Here is a 14,709-nt window from a genome sequence, read left to right as displayed (position 1 = left end):
TGAAATTGGATTAACTTTGACAGACGCACGCCGGTTTTTAATTACCACCAAAGACTTTTTTTTTTGGGATTAACAGCGAGAAGTTTGGACCAGCTCTGCAGGTAAATATCATCTACGAGGCAACCCAAGGTGGTGCAGATTTCCATTACCCAGGGGGCCCAGAGATCAGCTGCCAGAGATCTATTTAATGGAATACGTCAATCAGTCTAGAGTCGAGGGGAAAATGGCAGCAAATGAAATGTATTTTTAGTTTTAAGAAACAGAGAACCATAGAATATCGAAAAATAATAAAATATTAAATACAAATTGAAATTGAAATTGATTGAAGACTAATCAGTGTGGGAACTGTTGAGTTGATCCTTTCGATAATATCACAAATCCAGAGGGTCTAGAACTCATAGTAGCCCCATGTAACCCCCACACACCTACCGCTTTTCACTCGTTATTTTTAGCGTTTTATTCGTTCAGTCTGAATCTTATCGGAGTTGGGTTTCTGTCCGACTGGCTTTTGTTTACTCAACAACAAAAATTGCGGCTCTTTCGTTCGTTTTTTTTCGACAATTTTTTCGTTCATTTCTATTCGAATCGATATTGCCGTCAAATGAATGGGGGGAGCCACCAACCGAAATCTTATCTCTCTCACTGGCGGGGAAAAGTGGGGTCTGGAATGCGTGTGTGTGTCTACATTATTTCATTATTTGTTGTCAGAGTTTGGCTGCCGAGGCAGCGACTACCAGAAATATACTACCAATCGATAGAGTGCCACACCACCTCCAGCTCTAGCCGGATCGGAGATTGCAGGTGCTGGCCTGGACTGGCCTGGCCTGGCCTACCTGGAAAAGTGCTGGAGTTTGTCTCCGGTCTTCGACTTAATCTGTAATCAAGATAAGCCATTGCATGTCGATCGTTTCGTGTCCGAGATCCCACAAGATAGTTTTTCTTTTTTTCTCTTCTTGTATCTGTATCTGTATCTGTTGTATCTGTATCTTTTGCGTGTGTATGTGTGGAAAATTATGTTTCTCTGCGGTCATAAATTATGCGTAACGTGACACCTTCCCCATCTACAGGTTTCCCCATCGATTGCCACGAAAAATGTGTCGTTAAATATTTTATTTCATTTTTATTGCCAAAGGAGAAGGATACTCTGGCTCTGGCTCTGGATCGCTCAGACGAAAAATGATTTCATTAATTTTTATATTTTTTTTTTCCTGTTCAGTTTAGCCGCGACAGACGCTCTCAAGGTTAGGGCCTCGCCAAAGGTGTTGCCTCTGGACTGTCGTCCAGCCGAGCCTGGCTCGGAGAGGAGAAAAAAAAAATATCAATTTACATACAGGGACAGGCACATCATGCGGTGCCCTCGCAGTTACCAATTCTCGTTTCTCGTTTCTCGATTCTTGGCTGCTTGGTTTCTCCTACGGGTCTCTCGGGCCCGCACTTTCGCAATTCGAAAATTTCGAAAAATTGCGCTTTGTCACACAAAGCAAACGACTTTCGACCGCCTGCTGGGAGCGACACTCAAATGCCTTCTCTGCTGGTTGCAATTTCCGAGTGTTGCCTGTCTTGCACAGTGGATACAGCTTACAACAAAAAATATATAAATCCTTTTTAATAAAGAGAAAGAGTGAAGATGTCTTGAGGCATTTAGTTTGGTATTTTTTTAATAAAATAATATTTTATAAAATATATTCATGATCAGAGATCCTTGGTGATCCTTCACCACTGTGCCTAGTGACCTCCCGCAGCTTTCGGGCCATCTCCTGCCTCTACCCTCAGAACAGGTGATCATTTTACAAACGTTTCTGGGCTACCTGGCGTTCCCCTGCCCCTCCTACCCGGCCGTCCAAGAATCCCAAAAGTCGGCCATAAATTATGTTTTGTTTGGTTTCTGTCGAGCCCTGCTTTTTTGTCTTCTCCACTGGGCCTGGCTATAAATTGTGCCCTCGGCGGCTCTCGTCCCGTCCCTCCTCGTTGACTTTTTCCACTTGTCAGAGTCTTTTTCATTTTCTTCCAGCCTTGTTAGTGTCTCTTTCTTTTTTTGGGTGTCTGGTCCATCTTAATTGTGATTGGGAGGGGATTATCTCGTTTTTATTCGCAGCAATTGGCCGATGCGAAAAATTTATTGACAATCGCTTTGACACTCGCTTGGGAGTCAGTCAGAGATGTCAGTTAACTTGTCACTCGCGGCAAGTTTGTCAGTCGAGTATCCTGTTAAGCGCCTTTTTTTCGCCAATCATCCGTGATGGAGCTGTCAGCTTAGGCGCTAATGTGCATACTAATGTGGCATGCTTCAGATGGCAACTATTCGGGAAGGTTTTCGGGCCTGGAGGTAGTTAAATATCACTTTATGGCTCACTATCCGAGACCTATTTTTAAACCATCATCACTCCCGATGACAGTACCACAAGGTTGTCATATCATTTGGAAATTAGGGTGACCGCAATCATCATCTGCCACATGTGGCTTTCAATTGCCGGTCTGTGGCATTAGGTCTGCTGTTCCCATGATCCATTACCGATCTTGTTATAATTATAAAACCCACAATTGCTTGTCAGTATCCTCTCTCTGCCCAGGAGGCCACACCCTCCGATGGCCAACCAATAATTTACGAACAACCTGAGCAACGACCCTCGCAATTATAAAAACATTTCCCCTTTTTCTTGGGATACTTGTGGACTGGACCCTGTGTACACATATGGCTTGTTTAAATAACAACAACGTATTGATTAATTTTCGAGCCAGGACTGAGGACGGGCCAAGAGCAAGCAGGTCCCGTCGTCGTCCCGAAGTCGTCCATCAAACTGGCCAAGTCAACTCGAACCCCGTGCTGCAATTCATCAAACCGCGGGCCAGCCAGCCAGTCAGAGCCAGTCATCCCATCAGTGTGTGTGTTAGCCTCCTTTCTTGGTTTTTTCTGCTCGTTTTGTTTGATTTATTTTGCAGCTCCTTCAGTTTTCCCCGGTTCAGTCAGTCATATCATTAGGCTTGGGGCTATGTTGCTTTTGTTTTTGGGTCTATATGGTTTTTCCTGCCCTGCCCCCTGACTTCCATCTACCAACTACCATCTATGATTGTGGTTAGCCTCTGAACAAAAAAGCGAAAGAAAACCGAAATCAATTTGACATGATTGCCATGGATCATAATTCTCCGGTTGATTTCTCTGGCAGACGACGCTTTCTTTGGGCCCCTCAACCCGGAGGAATGTGTGTTTGTTTTGAATATTTTGTTTGCCGGCTATTAGGCTTTGATTATTTATGAGCTGGACCCATGGGGCACCTCTCCGGCGCTCATGGCTCGTTGGAATTGGCTCTGCAATTAGCCAAGACAAACGCCTCTTCCACTCTGTCTGACTATTATTTGTTTTTAAATGAAAAATCACCAAAAAATCACCAAAACTCACAGAATAACTGGCCAGTCTTCGGCCTCCTTAGATCTCCAGCTTTTATTATTATTTTAGCATGCCTCCAAACTATTTGTCTTTGGCCAACAATCAAGATTGAAATTGCCTTTTAATGGCAGTTTACTTATTTATTTATTTGTTTATCTTTGCATATTTTTCTCTTTTGTTTTCAAAAAAAAGCTTAAAAACCATCTTTGAAAAGGTTGAACAAAAAAAATCCGAAACCCAGAGACTCCCCAAAAACCGATTTATCTTTTATAATTTTTCAATAAATTTATTGTTTCTTGGTTTCTATTTTTTTCTTCCGATTCGATTGTTTACGAAAAACATTTATTATGCATAGTTTGGTTAGACAGGCGAGCAAGCTATCAATTTTTCACCTTTCGTATCTGGCAGATACATCAAACAGAAAAAAGTTGAAACTTGTTGCTGCTGGAGGTGCTGGAGGTGCTTGGCTTTCTGGCAGTGGCTGGTTGCTTGCTAACTGTGTCGCTAAATGTGCTTGCCGTCGTGTTGTTCTTGTAGAGATAAATTCCATAAAAATCAACAAAAATAATACAACAAAAAACATACTAAAATCGACGACTACCTAACCAGCAAGAGGAACAATAACAATGAGAAATGACAAAGGCAAACTACGACCAAGACGACGACGACGACGACTCTGCTATCTGAGGGAGAACTGATGATGATTTATGAGCGTCAGAAATCAAGTAGAAAATTACGGTAATAGAAGAAGACACAAGGCAGTCTACACACCCTGACACACTAACAGATACAGATACAAGATACACCTTGCCTCTGCCTTCTACCTAGATTTCCAAAAACTACCTTCGGCATTGGGCAATTTTAAGAATAGAATTCATTTCCAGTTAGAAGTAAGAATGCTAATTGCCAATGCAAATATCGAGCATACGCCTGGTTGAAGCAATTTGCATTTTATTCGAGAACAGGCCAACAAAACTAAAAGTGTCAGTTATAAATCTCATGGATGCCCGCACGTGTGGGAGCCACACAGATCCAAGAGTGTGGTGGAGTATGATATTTACGACATTTTTTTTTCGCTTCGAGTCTAATTCATTTAGCAAGACGACACCTTGTTAGAGCTCTCACTTCTACGAGAGAGGGGATATTTTTCAGCTGCCCCAGAGTGTGTGGGTTTTAGCTGGAAATGTTGCGACTAGGTGTTAATTTTGTTTGTTATACGAGCCCAAGGAACAAATAGTTCACAAGTCATCAAAAAAACACAATTCTGAAATGAAAATTCCCATCTAAAATGGAAATTAACAAGCCATGCGGGTGGATGTAGGTGTTTATAGGGGACTTGCAACAAGTGGAGGAACATTTCAATGGAAATTTTGAGGCTAACAAGGGGGCACCACAAACTATATCAGGGCTATCAGCTATTTAAAGTGCATAAAAGTTCAAAAATCAAATAAAAGATGGCACAAAGTTGATGATTTTTTATAATATTTGTTGGAAGAGTTGCCTTCTTAGAAAGTATCCTTTTGATCGCTCATTCTCCATGAGACTACAGAAAAAAGTGGCCCAAAAGAAAACTTATTTAATATGCCTTATAAGGCCTGTGTAGAAAGCAGTTAATTAAAACGACCCTGTAGGAGGGCGACTGATTCCTGGAGCTTCCCTTGAAATCAGTTAACAAAGCCCAAAGATAAACAGAGAAGGACGAGGATGCAAAATAAAGGGGCAGGCAGCGGCGACCGCACAAAAAAATCTTAAAAAGACACGAATAATGAAAAGGAAACGAGAAGAGTTGGGGCAAGAGGCCAGGCAGAGTGAAGTGGAGTGGAGAGTATAAAGATGCCCAAGTTTATACAGAATTCAGATCGAGATCCGAGGCAGGAGAAGGGCAGTTGGGCAGGCATCATTAATTCTCACCCAAGTGTTGCACGACGACGACTTGAGGCCCAGTCTCAGCCCGCTGTGCATATTTCCAATTAAAGCAACTTGCAACTCTAATGAACTTGAAGATATCAATCTACGCGCTGTTAACCCTAAAAAACCGCAGACAGAGCGAGGGCCAGGCCCGAAAGGCAGCACGACCAAATAAATGTCAAGCTAATTAAAAAGCATCTCCGCAGAGGAGGAGGGGGAAAAAAAAACGAATCTGAGACTGCAATCGAGCATGCAATATTAGTCATAAATTTTGTCGTCTCTTTTCGCTGGCGGCTGTGCATCTCACGGATGCAACTTTGTTTAGAGGTCTGTAAAGCAAATTAATTGAAATAATACCAAAAATAGAAGCAACCGCCGCGCACCGAAGTAGCTCTTGCATGTATCCAACAGATACGCATCTCTGGGATGCATCTACAAGCGCACATGTTCCGCTCGCTCGCTCCATCTCTCTTCAAATGAAAAGGAAACGCTCCTCGTCGAGGCTCGTGTTAAAACAAACAAAAACATATTTTTCTTATAAACAGAATAACTCTGAACAAAATAATTTTATTTTCAGCCAGAAGGCAGCTACAGCATCAGGTTCACTTTGTATCTGTATCTGTAGCTGTATTTGTATCTTTATCTGTGTCTGTGCATACGAGTATCTTCCTTTCACGGAGTATCTTTTTTGGGCTCTCGCATCGAAACATAATTAATTTCTGTTTGTTTAAGGTCTGCGCCTGCGACTGACTGCTGCTTCCTGCACCGATGACGCTGGCGATATTTGTTTTTTCGAGTTGGTAGTTGGTAGAGTAGGGGGGTTGGGGGTTCTGCTCCTTGAGATTCATTGGAATTTCAATTTTCAAAAAAAAAAAAGATACTCCTCCCGGCACAATACATATTCATTGTCGTCTCTCGTCGTGTTGGGCATTTAAATGCTCACTCATAAAATTTGATTTCAGTTTTCTGTTTTTATTTCTTTTTTTTTTTTTTTTGTATATTTTTTTTTGCAATGTCATAAATTAAACATTTTTCGAAACTGATACGCCTCAGTCCTCCCCCTTCGACTGGCTTTTATTGATCATCAAGTTGACAATCGACAGAAAGGCAGAGCCAGAGACAGTTGGGGAATATTTTGTCATAAATTATGCGCTTAATTAATTGGCCTACAAATTCCAATTCCCATTCCTCCGCGCAGAATCTTTCCCAGTTAATTAGCCAAACGGGTCTGAAAAGCTCACAGATTCTCAATCTTGTTTTTAGTGTTTGAATTTCTTAGATTTTTATGGAAATCTCTTAGAGTGTCGCAGATTTATGGCACAAGATTCAGATTCTTCTTAGAATCGGACTTCTTCTTGGCTTTGAAACCGAATAAACCATAATTTCTGAGACTGATTTCAAAAGAATTGCAAAAGAAGTCATAAATATCTCTAGCCAGATGAGTTATGAAACCCTTTCTTGTTTTGGGAAGTTCCCCAAACGGGGTGATACGCAAGAATTCAATTACCCAAGAGCATCTCTCTCCATAATCTCCAGAGTCCTATCTCAATTAGCGTTGGGAAGGCGTTCGTAATTAAAAAATTGTCATTTTGTTGTCGGTTTGCTTAACTTTATCTGGAATTGGTTACACCGGAGATTACACCTGGTGGGCTCTGCAAATTGTGGCCCAAAGGCGGAAAATTGTGGCCAGACAAGTACTCTGTATTGTTTCGCTTCGGACTTATCTCTATAGAGTCTAGAAATAGACTCCGTTTGGTTAGGCAAATCTTTTGCCGGCACCCACACGAACAGATACAGATACTGACAGAAGGGCAACCTCTTCTACGACTCCGGCGGCTTTTTATTTGTCGCTGGCTGATTAAACTTGCATTATATACACAAATGCCCATGAATATATGTACAAAGAGTGCCGTTAAAGCAAACAACAACGAGGCGCGCTCTTCTTTAATAAGAATCGGAGGAAAACAACAAAAAAAATCGAGTAAAAAGTTAATTAAATTGTAAGTGAGCAGAGCACACACGCAACTTCTTCATCATCCGGCGAGTGTCTGGCCCCTTAATCCCGTGGCGTGATTAAAGTAGTCCACTTTCGAGGGATAACTCCCGGCAGAGTCCAAAGGCGGACCATCCCCATCCCAGACCCCCTTTTTCCTGTTTGCTTTCGGGGGCCGCTACTTTTTCCCTCTGTTTTTCTTTCGCTTTCCCATTTTCCCGGCTTTTGAAGTGCTGCCGCAGAGACAACTGCAATTGTTCTTTAGCCGCCCACAAATTTATTGTCCAAATATTAACATATTTACCCCCAGATCCCAGCCCCCAAGAACATAACTTAAGCCGCAAATTGTGGCAACTCTTTTTTTTACATTTTTTTTTTTTTGGGTGCCACGCAGCATTCCTTTTCGAACAGACTTGCCAGTAAATTATGTCGCCTGTCCTGCGGCATTGTCCCCCAAAAGTTTTTTACGCCAAAGGCATAAATCCGGGTTTATGCTTATTGCATAATTAAGTTATTTAGCTTTTAATATTTTCTAATTATACGAGATTTATAAACATTTTTTTACGACCTTTACCGCCTCGACGATAAACCAGATCCAGCGAGATCTCTCGAAAGGGGGATTTCGTTTTATGGGCCTTGCTTAGCTTAAGCTTTATGGGGGAATCCAAAATTGCCATTTATCAGATAACTTATCAGGTGTTTTTCCTCTTTTTTTTGCATTTCATTACAGTGAGCGGATTTGTATGAAACAGATATTCAACCAGAAAGAAGCTAAGCCAACGGAATGGAAAAAATGGTAAGTTTGGAGTTAAGAACGAGCCACCAGACAGACTTAAATATAAATAAGAGGCCAGATAACTTGACCTTACCACCAAACACTCTGGCCCCTTGGCTACTTCATTGCGCCTAGTTTGCCGCACAATCGAGAGAAAAATGCCAAAGCCCTTTCATGTGACCCTAGTGCTTCCTTGGAGTCAGTTGACCAAGGACCAGGAGCAGCAGTCCCTAGGAGTCTGCATTAAAATCGCCTTCCTCTGCGCTTCTTGGCAGTTACTTTTCAACGCCAATTTTGCTCTTCAAAACGAGCCATCTCCTGGATGCACAGAAAAATATTCAACAAGGGGGTATATTTTATATTTAATCCTGACTATCTTGCCTCGAACTTTTTCTCCTTGTGTATCAACTCCACTTTAGGGTTTCGGTTCGAGCCTGGTTTTCTCGTTTCGGTTGCCGTGGGCGATGCATCTTCAGACGCGACTTGTTGCCCCATTGTTGGCTTACCCTTTTGAGCGGAGGAGGAGGAAAATCCCAGAGAGAAAGAGAGTCTGGGGAAGAGAAGACTGAATCTTGGGGCATATCTCTTGCCACTTTAACGTTAACGAGCTGTTGACTTCTTTCTGCTTTTGCCGGCAGTTGAGTTGCCAAGTTCTCTCCGCTCCAGCCTATCCATCATTCTCTCATATTCCAGGGTATACACTATACAGTCTTCAATGCAAAATATCCTGGGCCAAGCCTTTCTAGTTAGTGTCTGTCTCTTTCGACAGCCCACATACCCGTCTCTTTCCACAAGCCGCCTTGACTTGTCTGGCCAACTGTCGAAGCTTTTTGTTGCTTCTGGCGGGGAACAACGACTTTTTCCACGACTCCAACGCTGTTGTGTATTATTTTTGTTGTGTGCACTGCGACTGTGTGTTGTGTGTTGTGTTCGAGGCTCATTTGTTATGCGAGACATTTCGAAATGTTCTCGTAATTAAAACATGAGAATATTTCCATAAATACGAACATTGATTCAGCCAGATGGGCAGACACACTGCAACGACACATCGTCATCGTCATCAACATTCCCGATCCGTTCACTCGATCTTCTTCTCCGTCACATAACATTCTCCTTATTTTTCTTTCTTTAATTTTGTTAACACGACTCCTAGGGGCCTTTGTTTAAAATTACAAATAACAAATAACACAAAACACAAAAAAATTAATATGCCAGGCAGGCAACGTCTCCCTTCGCAGCATGTGGCGCTCTTCTTTAGACCGCAGAAGGATGGAATTATTTTGTTAATTGAATTATAATTGTAGAAGGCAGGCAGGCACTCCCTTGTCGATTATGTCGAGCAGTCAATCAATTTTCTAAAGATATATTTTCATATTCAAGCCGTCTGTTTATGGAAATAGATCCACGCGTTCATTAGGAATTCCAGAGGAGAAAATGATTTGTTTAGATATTAGTTTCAGGCGAGCAGGCGAAGCTACAACTGAAATATGTTATGATGTATTCCAGGGAACTAGCTACTATATGGCAGTAATAATATCAGAAATCTCAGTGCCCGTTTACGACACAAAAGGGGTAGATAACAATTTATGGTGCATGGCCAGACAATGGAGCTAACTGAATTGCTTCCACCAGCAATAGATAGGCCAGAACCAGAAACAGGCCCAAGACCAAGGGCTAACTGGCCAAATCAGTTTGCACCTCCAATTGCCCCTGATTCGATTCAATTGAACTCAACTTTCTGGCACGTCGGCATAATGGCGTCAGTGTGTAAACAACGTAAGGCGAATCACGCACCGAACGCACCTCAAGGCGAAAAAGTATCTTCAAGATACAGAACATTTGAACCACCCGTCGAGTGGCTGGTGGGGGAGGAGGGCGGAGGCAGCATTCTGGAGTGGTACATCATCCGACATCCCTTCGTGCTGTTTCCTGCCCCGAAAAATGCGAAGGAAAAACAACACGCGCTGATTGCTTTGGCTGTTGAAATGCGCTTGAAAAAATAAACCAAGAGCCGAGGGAAAAAGGCATAAATTATTTGATGCAACACCCCCCCCCCTACTCTGACCCTCCTGCGGAAATTAAGGTGACCATATGTGGCCGGAGGGCACCCGACTGAGAGCAAGTGAAGCAAGAAAAACAGTTCATAAAATCAACAAACAGCTAAAGCAGCAACCAACAGCCAACAGCAAGAATGAGAATCTTGAACAACATTTGAAATGCCATGCAGGGAATTCCTGTGTTGCTGTTCGTGTTTCAAATAAACTTCGAAATGCATAAATAGTTTACAACAATAACAAGAAATCACCAGCCAGCCAACCAGCTCCCGGAGAAGGAAAGAAAAACAGGAACAAGTGCGTTGATTGCAGGCAGCCGACTGCACTTTACAGAGGTGGTAGGTGGGTGGGTGGTGGCTGCAAGAGGAGCTGGGGCATCCAGATACTGTATGGACCATGGACCTGGGGTGTGTGGGTCGAGCTATTTTGAAAGCGAATTCAGAACTCGGAATGGAGAATGGAGAATGGGGAATGCAGTTGCATCTGCAGCATACCAAGAGTTCATTGGTTCTCACTTCAAATGCCCTGGAAATGCTTTTTTCTTCTGGTCATTTTATGTTTCAGCTCATTTAATAGTTTCTAGTTGTAACTACAACTGCAGAGGGAGCAAATCGGAAATCTACAATCTAAAGAAAAGAATGTACTTGATTTTTTACAGAACTTGCAATTTAAAGAGAAGAGTCTTTACTTTTTATGAAAATTAAAGTCAAAAATAGCTCCCTCTTTTATAGCTAAATTTTAAATTAGTTTCTAGATTTTATCTTTCAACCAAATTGGTTTTCCATCAACTTTTTAAATAAAAAAACGAAAAAAATTCCTCTTGCCCCCCTGGACTTCAATTTCTTGTTGCAAGTGCAACATTTTATTAACCCTCGGGTCGTAGGAACTCCACTTCAGTCCCACTAGCCCTAGCACTAGTTTGAACCATTCTTCTATCCTATCCTACATATTTGGCGCTTTGGCATCGTAAATATTTTTATTGCAGAGCCATAAAAAAAAGAATAGGAAACAACATACAACAAACAGAACCAGCACGAAGGAAAAAAGTGCAATAGACTATCAACAGTTTCACGCCTTCCTCAGCCATACTCCCGTACTCCCATATATCGGTTGATATTTTCTGTCCATTTTGTATCTTTGTTTATGCCACATGTTACGCCTACGAAAAAATCGTATAAAACATCGGGGGAAGTACGAAAAATACACACAGACAGGCACACATGCCCTGTCGCATGTCCCGCAGGCCCATTGTCTGCCTTTGAGCCGATGTTGTGCCTCCATTTGCCAGCCATATGTGGCATGGAAATGCTAATGGGGAAACTTCATGGCTGTAGGTTTTTTCCTTCCTAAAAGTTCTACCAAAAATTGTACTAGAATTTATATATAATTCCGTTTACCTTTGCTTGTCAATCAGCTCGCTGTCATTTATGCAAAAATATTTATTTAAATAACCGCTGCATGACCTAAAAAAAAATCATGCTTATCGGGTACAGCTTAACCTGTCTGACTCTTCAAAAGTCACTTCCAAAAAAGCAAAAAATGAAAAGCCTAAAAGCATGATATTGTGGCGTACAAAGTTCATCTGTCAGCGAGGGATACGGGATCGGTATCAAGAGTCATGTGCTGTCCACTTTCCACTTTTTAGGGGGAGAACGCGGCGGTTTCCCTTTGAAATGCCACCAAAGTGCCACAAACGAAAAAATACTGATAAGCCCGCGATTTATTTATGATTTCGGTTCGATTTGGGGCCTGATGCTTTCATAAATTTAAATTCTACAGTGGCCCTGGCGTTTCAATTAAGCAATTGTTGTAAATTGTTTTTCGATTTTTTCTTCTTCGACTCGTATTTTTCGTATTTCTCTGATATTGATATTGATTTTGAGTGATATATGGCAGCAGCAGCAGCAGCAGCTCTTGTGTATCGATAAGATTTCTGTAGACTGACTGAAAAAAATAAATATATATAAGGAAAGAAATTAGTCAAAGTTGGAAGCTCTTGCATGCAAATTATTGTTATGGGCAATTTGGCCATTAGCCACAGCGCCATAAATTATAAACAAGACCCCTTGGCAGAGTCGCCGAGATGCGAGATGCCTCATTGAAATTCCCCTCTAGCCGGAGCCCAAGGGCCAGACATGTGCTACGCATTTCAGATTTACATTCGAACATATATACATATATAAGCCAGAAGATATAGATTGAATTTGGTAATTTGTGGTCTCTCGGATTGGTTTATGCATTGGGCTGCAACTTTATGACTTCAAGAGGCTGCTAAATTAGTTGGAAAATATTTGGAAATATCTACACACATATATAGTGTGTGTGAAAAGTGAAAACCGACCACAAATTGGTATTTATAGAATGTCTCTGGCCCGGGGTTTGAGGTGGCAAATTAATCAGATTCCAAAACGATATTCGTTTGTTCAACAAACGTGTGCGTTTGGAAGATAAATGGATGCGGTTAATATTATTTATTTGGAGGGCTTAGCTACTGAGGGGAATCTGCTTGTCACATTTATTAATAATCAAGAAGATATATTGAATTGATTTCATCTATTTTCAATGGAATTTTTCTCTGTTTTTCGAACCATTTGAAAGCTGAACCGAAATTTACGCAACTAATTGATTTTGATATTTATTTAAGATTTTTACAAGAAGACCAAGAAACAGAAATGCAGAAAGGGGGAATGCCATTAAAAGCCATTAACTGAAAACTTAAACGCATGCCAGAGACACATATCTGGGGGGTAGGGGGGGATTGGAATGGGAAGGGTTGAACAGGGGATTGGGGCTCCAGTCGGCAGGGAAACCGGCGACGGTGGCTGCCGCGTGTTTATCGCTCGGCGTCGGGTCGCGCACGCATGCCAACAAAATAAACCGAGCTAGAAATGCCATTAAATACATGAGAGGAAAAAGCAAGAAAAAATTGAGGAAAAAACGAGGAAAAACATATACCAAACACATATGTATAATACAAATACAAAAGAAAGCCAAAAAGAAAGGGGGGAAGGGTATGAGCAGCGACGAACAAACATAAAAATCAATGCCAGGCGAAGGAAGAGCCACCCACCAGGATAGCACTGAGGCCCCCGAGGCGTATGCGTAATATTGTGAGAGCAGGCGAGTGCCGAGTGCCGAGTCGGCAGGCACTGTGGCGACAAATTTATTGCATTGAAACAGAAACCAGACATCGAGACGTCACATGGCCAACACAAACCATTCAAACAAACACAAAAAGGCGAAAATTTCAAAGTCAAAAACTATACACTGGCTAAAACAAATAAATAAAAATCCTAAAAGCGGCCATCCAGCAGGCAGCTCCTCCTTACTAAAAATGAGTGTGAGCCGTGTGAGTCGTTGTTTGCATTGCATTAAATTGCATAAACTAATTGCCGGCGGTGGAGAATGTTGCCAAAAGCGTTGGCGACCGCTCATAAATAAATAAATAAAATAAATGCCAGCGAATTAATTACCAAAATGACGGCCAAATCGTAAAATTGACTTTTCAAAAGGCAAAATATCAAATACTCTCTATTCTAGTGTTCTAGTGCCAGGTTAGTTCCTCATTAAAAGTGTTGGCATGGACTTGCTGCCACTGAAGTCGGTCTGACCCCGGCAATTAAGCACCTTCCGCTAGTAGAGGTCACCCAAACCCGCAGACGACTCAACTCTCCACCTCGTAGCTCACCATTAATTATCCATGTCAGCGGCATTTTGTCACACAGCTACAAAGGGGCACATCCTCGCATTTCTCGGGAGCATGTTGCAGATATATTTCACTTAATTTCCACACTGACATTAATTAATACGTGTGTATACTAGAGGGAGGAGGCACGTGTGTGCAAGGAGGTTGTTAGTTGACAACAAAGGGCACTAAAAATGTTTGTATTCCGTTGTCGCTAAATGGGGAGGTGGCTTCACCTCAGGCCAGGCACCACATCAGACATACTAAAAAAAGAGACGGGACTAAGCAGATGGAAAGAGACAGCCAGCTGGAAACTCATGCTAAATTGTCAACCTAGAACTTCAGACATAACATGCATCATATCATGTACATGGATGTGTTTTGGGGGGCCCTCTTTCTGGGGTGCTGGACTGCCTTCAAATGACCATAAAAATCGTTTTTATTGCATGTGTGACAACAGCCGGGAAAACTCTTACTCTAATAGTTTTTTTCATACACATTTGTATGTCAATGTCGCCGGCAGTTGGTTATTTTTTACTGCGGTTCCCTTTAATTGCCATAAAAATGAAAGAGCCACCGGAGACCAACCGGCGACAGACCAGCCATCCATCCATCCTGGTTCTATGTATCGTCATGCAATTCCAATTAGTTTTTCATCGACAAATATCAGCATATTTTATTTCTTTAGAGCCCCGGCACTGCATTTATGATTCAATTACTTTTATTACCAAATCGGGGTGTAAAAAATGCCGTCATCAGAATTAGCCATAAAATGTTCGATTATCAAATACGATCATAAACGTAAATCGCTGATAAATGGCAATAACAGTATTTTTATTAGAAAATTTGAAAGTTGAAAACCACAAAAAAAAATTACAATAAAATAAATTTTCCCGGGAATGGAGAATG

At 41.7% G+C, this 14,709-nt stretch overlaps 1 protein-coding gene across 1 annotated transcript in view; it reads left to right on the top strand.

Annotated features, from left to right (window-relative positions):
• The window catches only part of LOC6493644 (frizzled-2), an 89,470-nt gene that overhangs the window by 63,659 nt on the left and 11,102 nt on the right, over positions 1-14,709 (top strand). The window contains exon 6 of the mRNA XM_044715139.1: positions 8,017-8,082. The gene's annotated coding sequence lies outside the window, so the exon portion shown is untranslated. The remainder of the gene's footprint in view (positions 1-8,016; positions 8,083-14,709) is intronic.

Source organism: Drosophila ananassae, chromosome 2R, assembly GCF_017639315.1.
Source record: "Drosophila ananassae strain 14024-0371.13 chromosome 2R, ASM1763931v2, whole genome shotgun sequence".
Classification (NCBI taxonomy): domain Eukaryota; kingdom Metazoa; phylum Arthropoda; class Insecta; order Diptera; family Drosophilidae; genus Drosophila; species Drosophila ananassae.
Note: the sequence above shows the minus strand (reverse complement) of the source record. Positions and strands in the feature narration are given on the sequence as shown.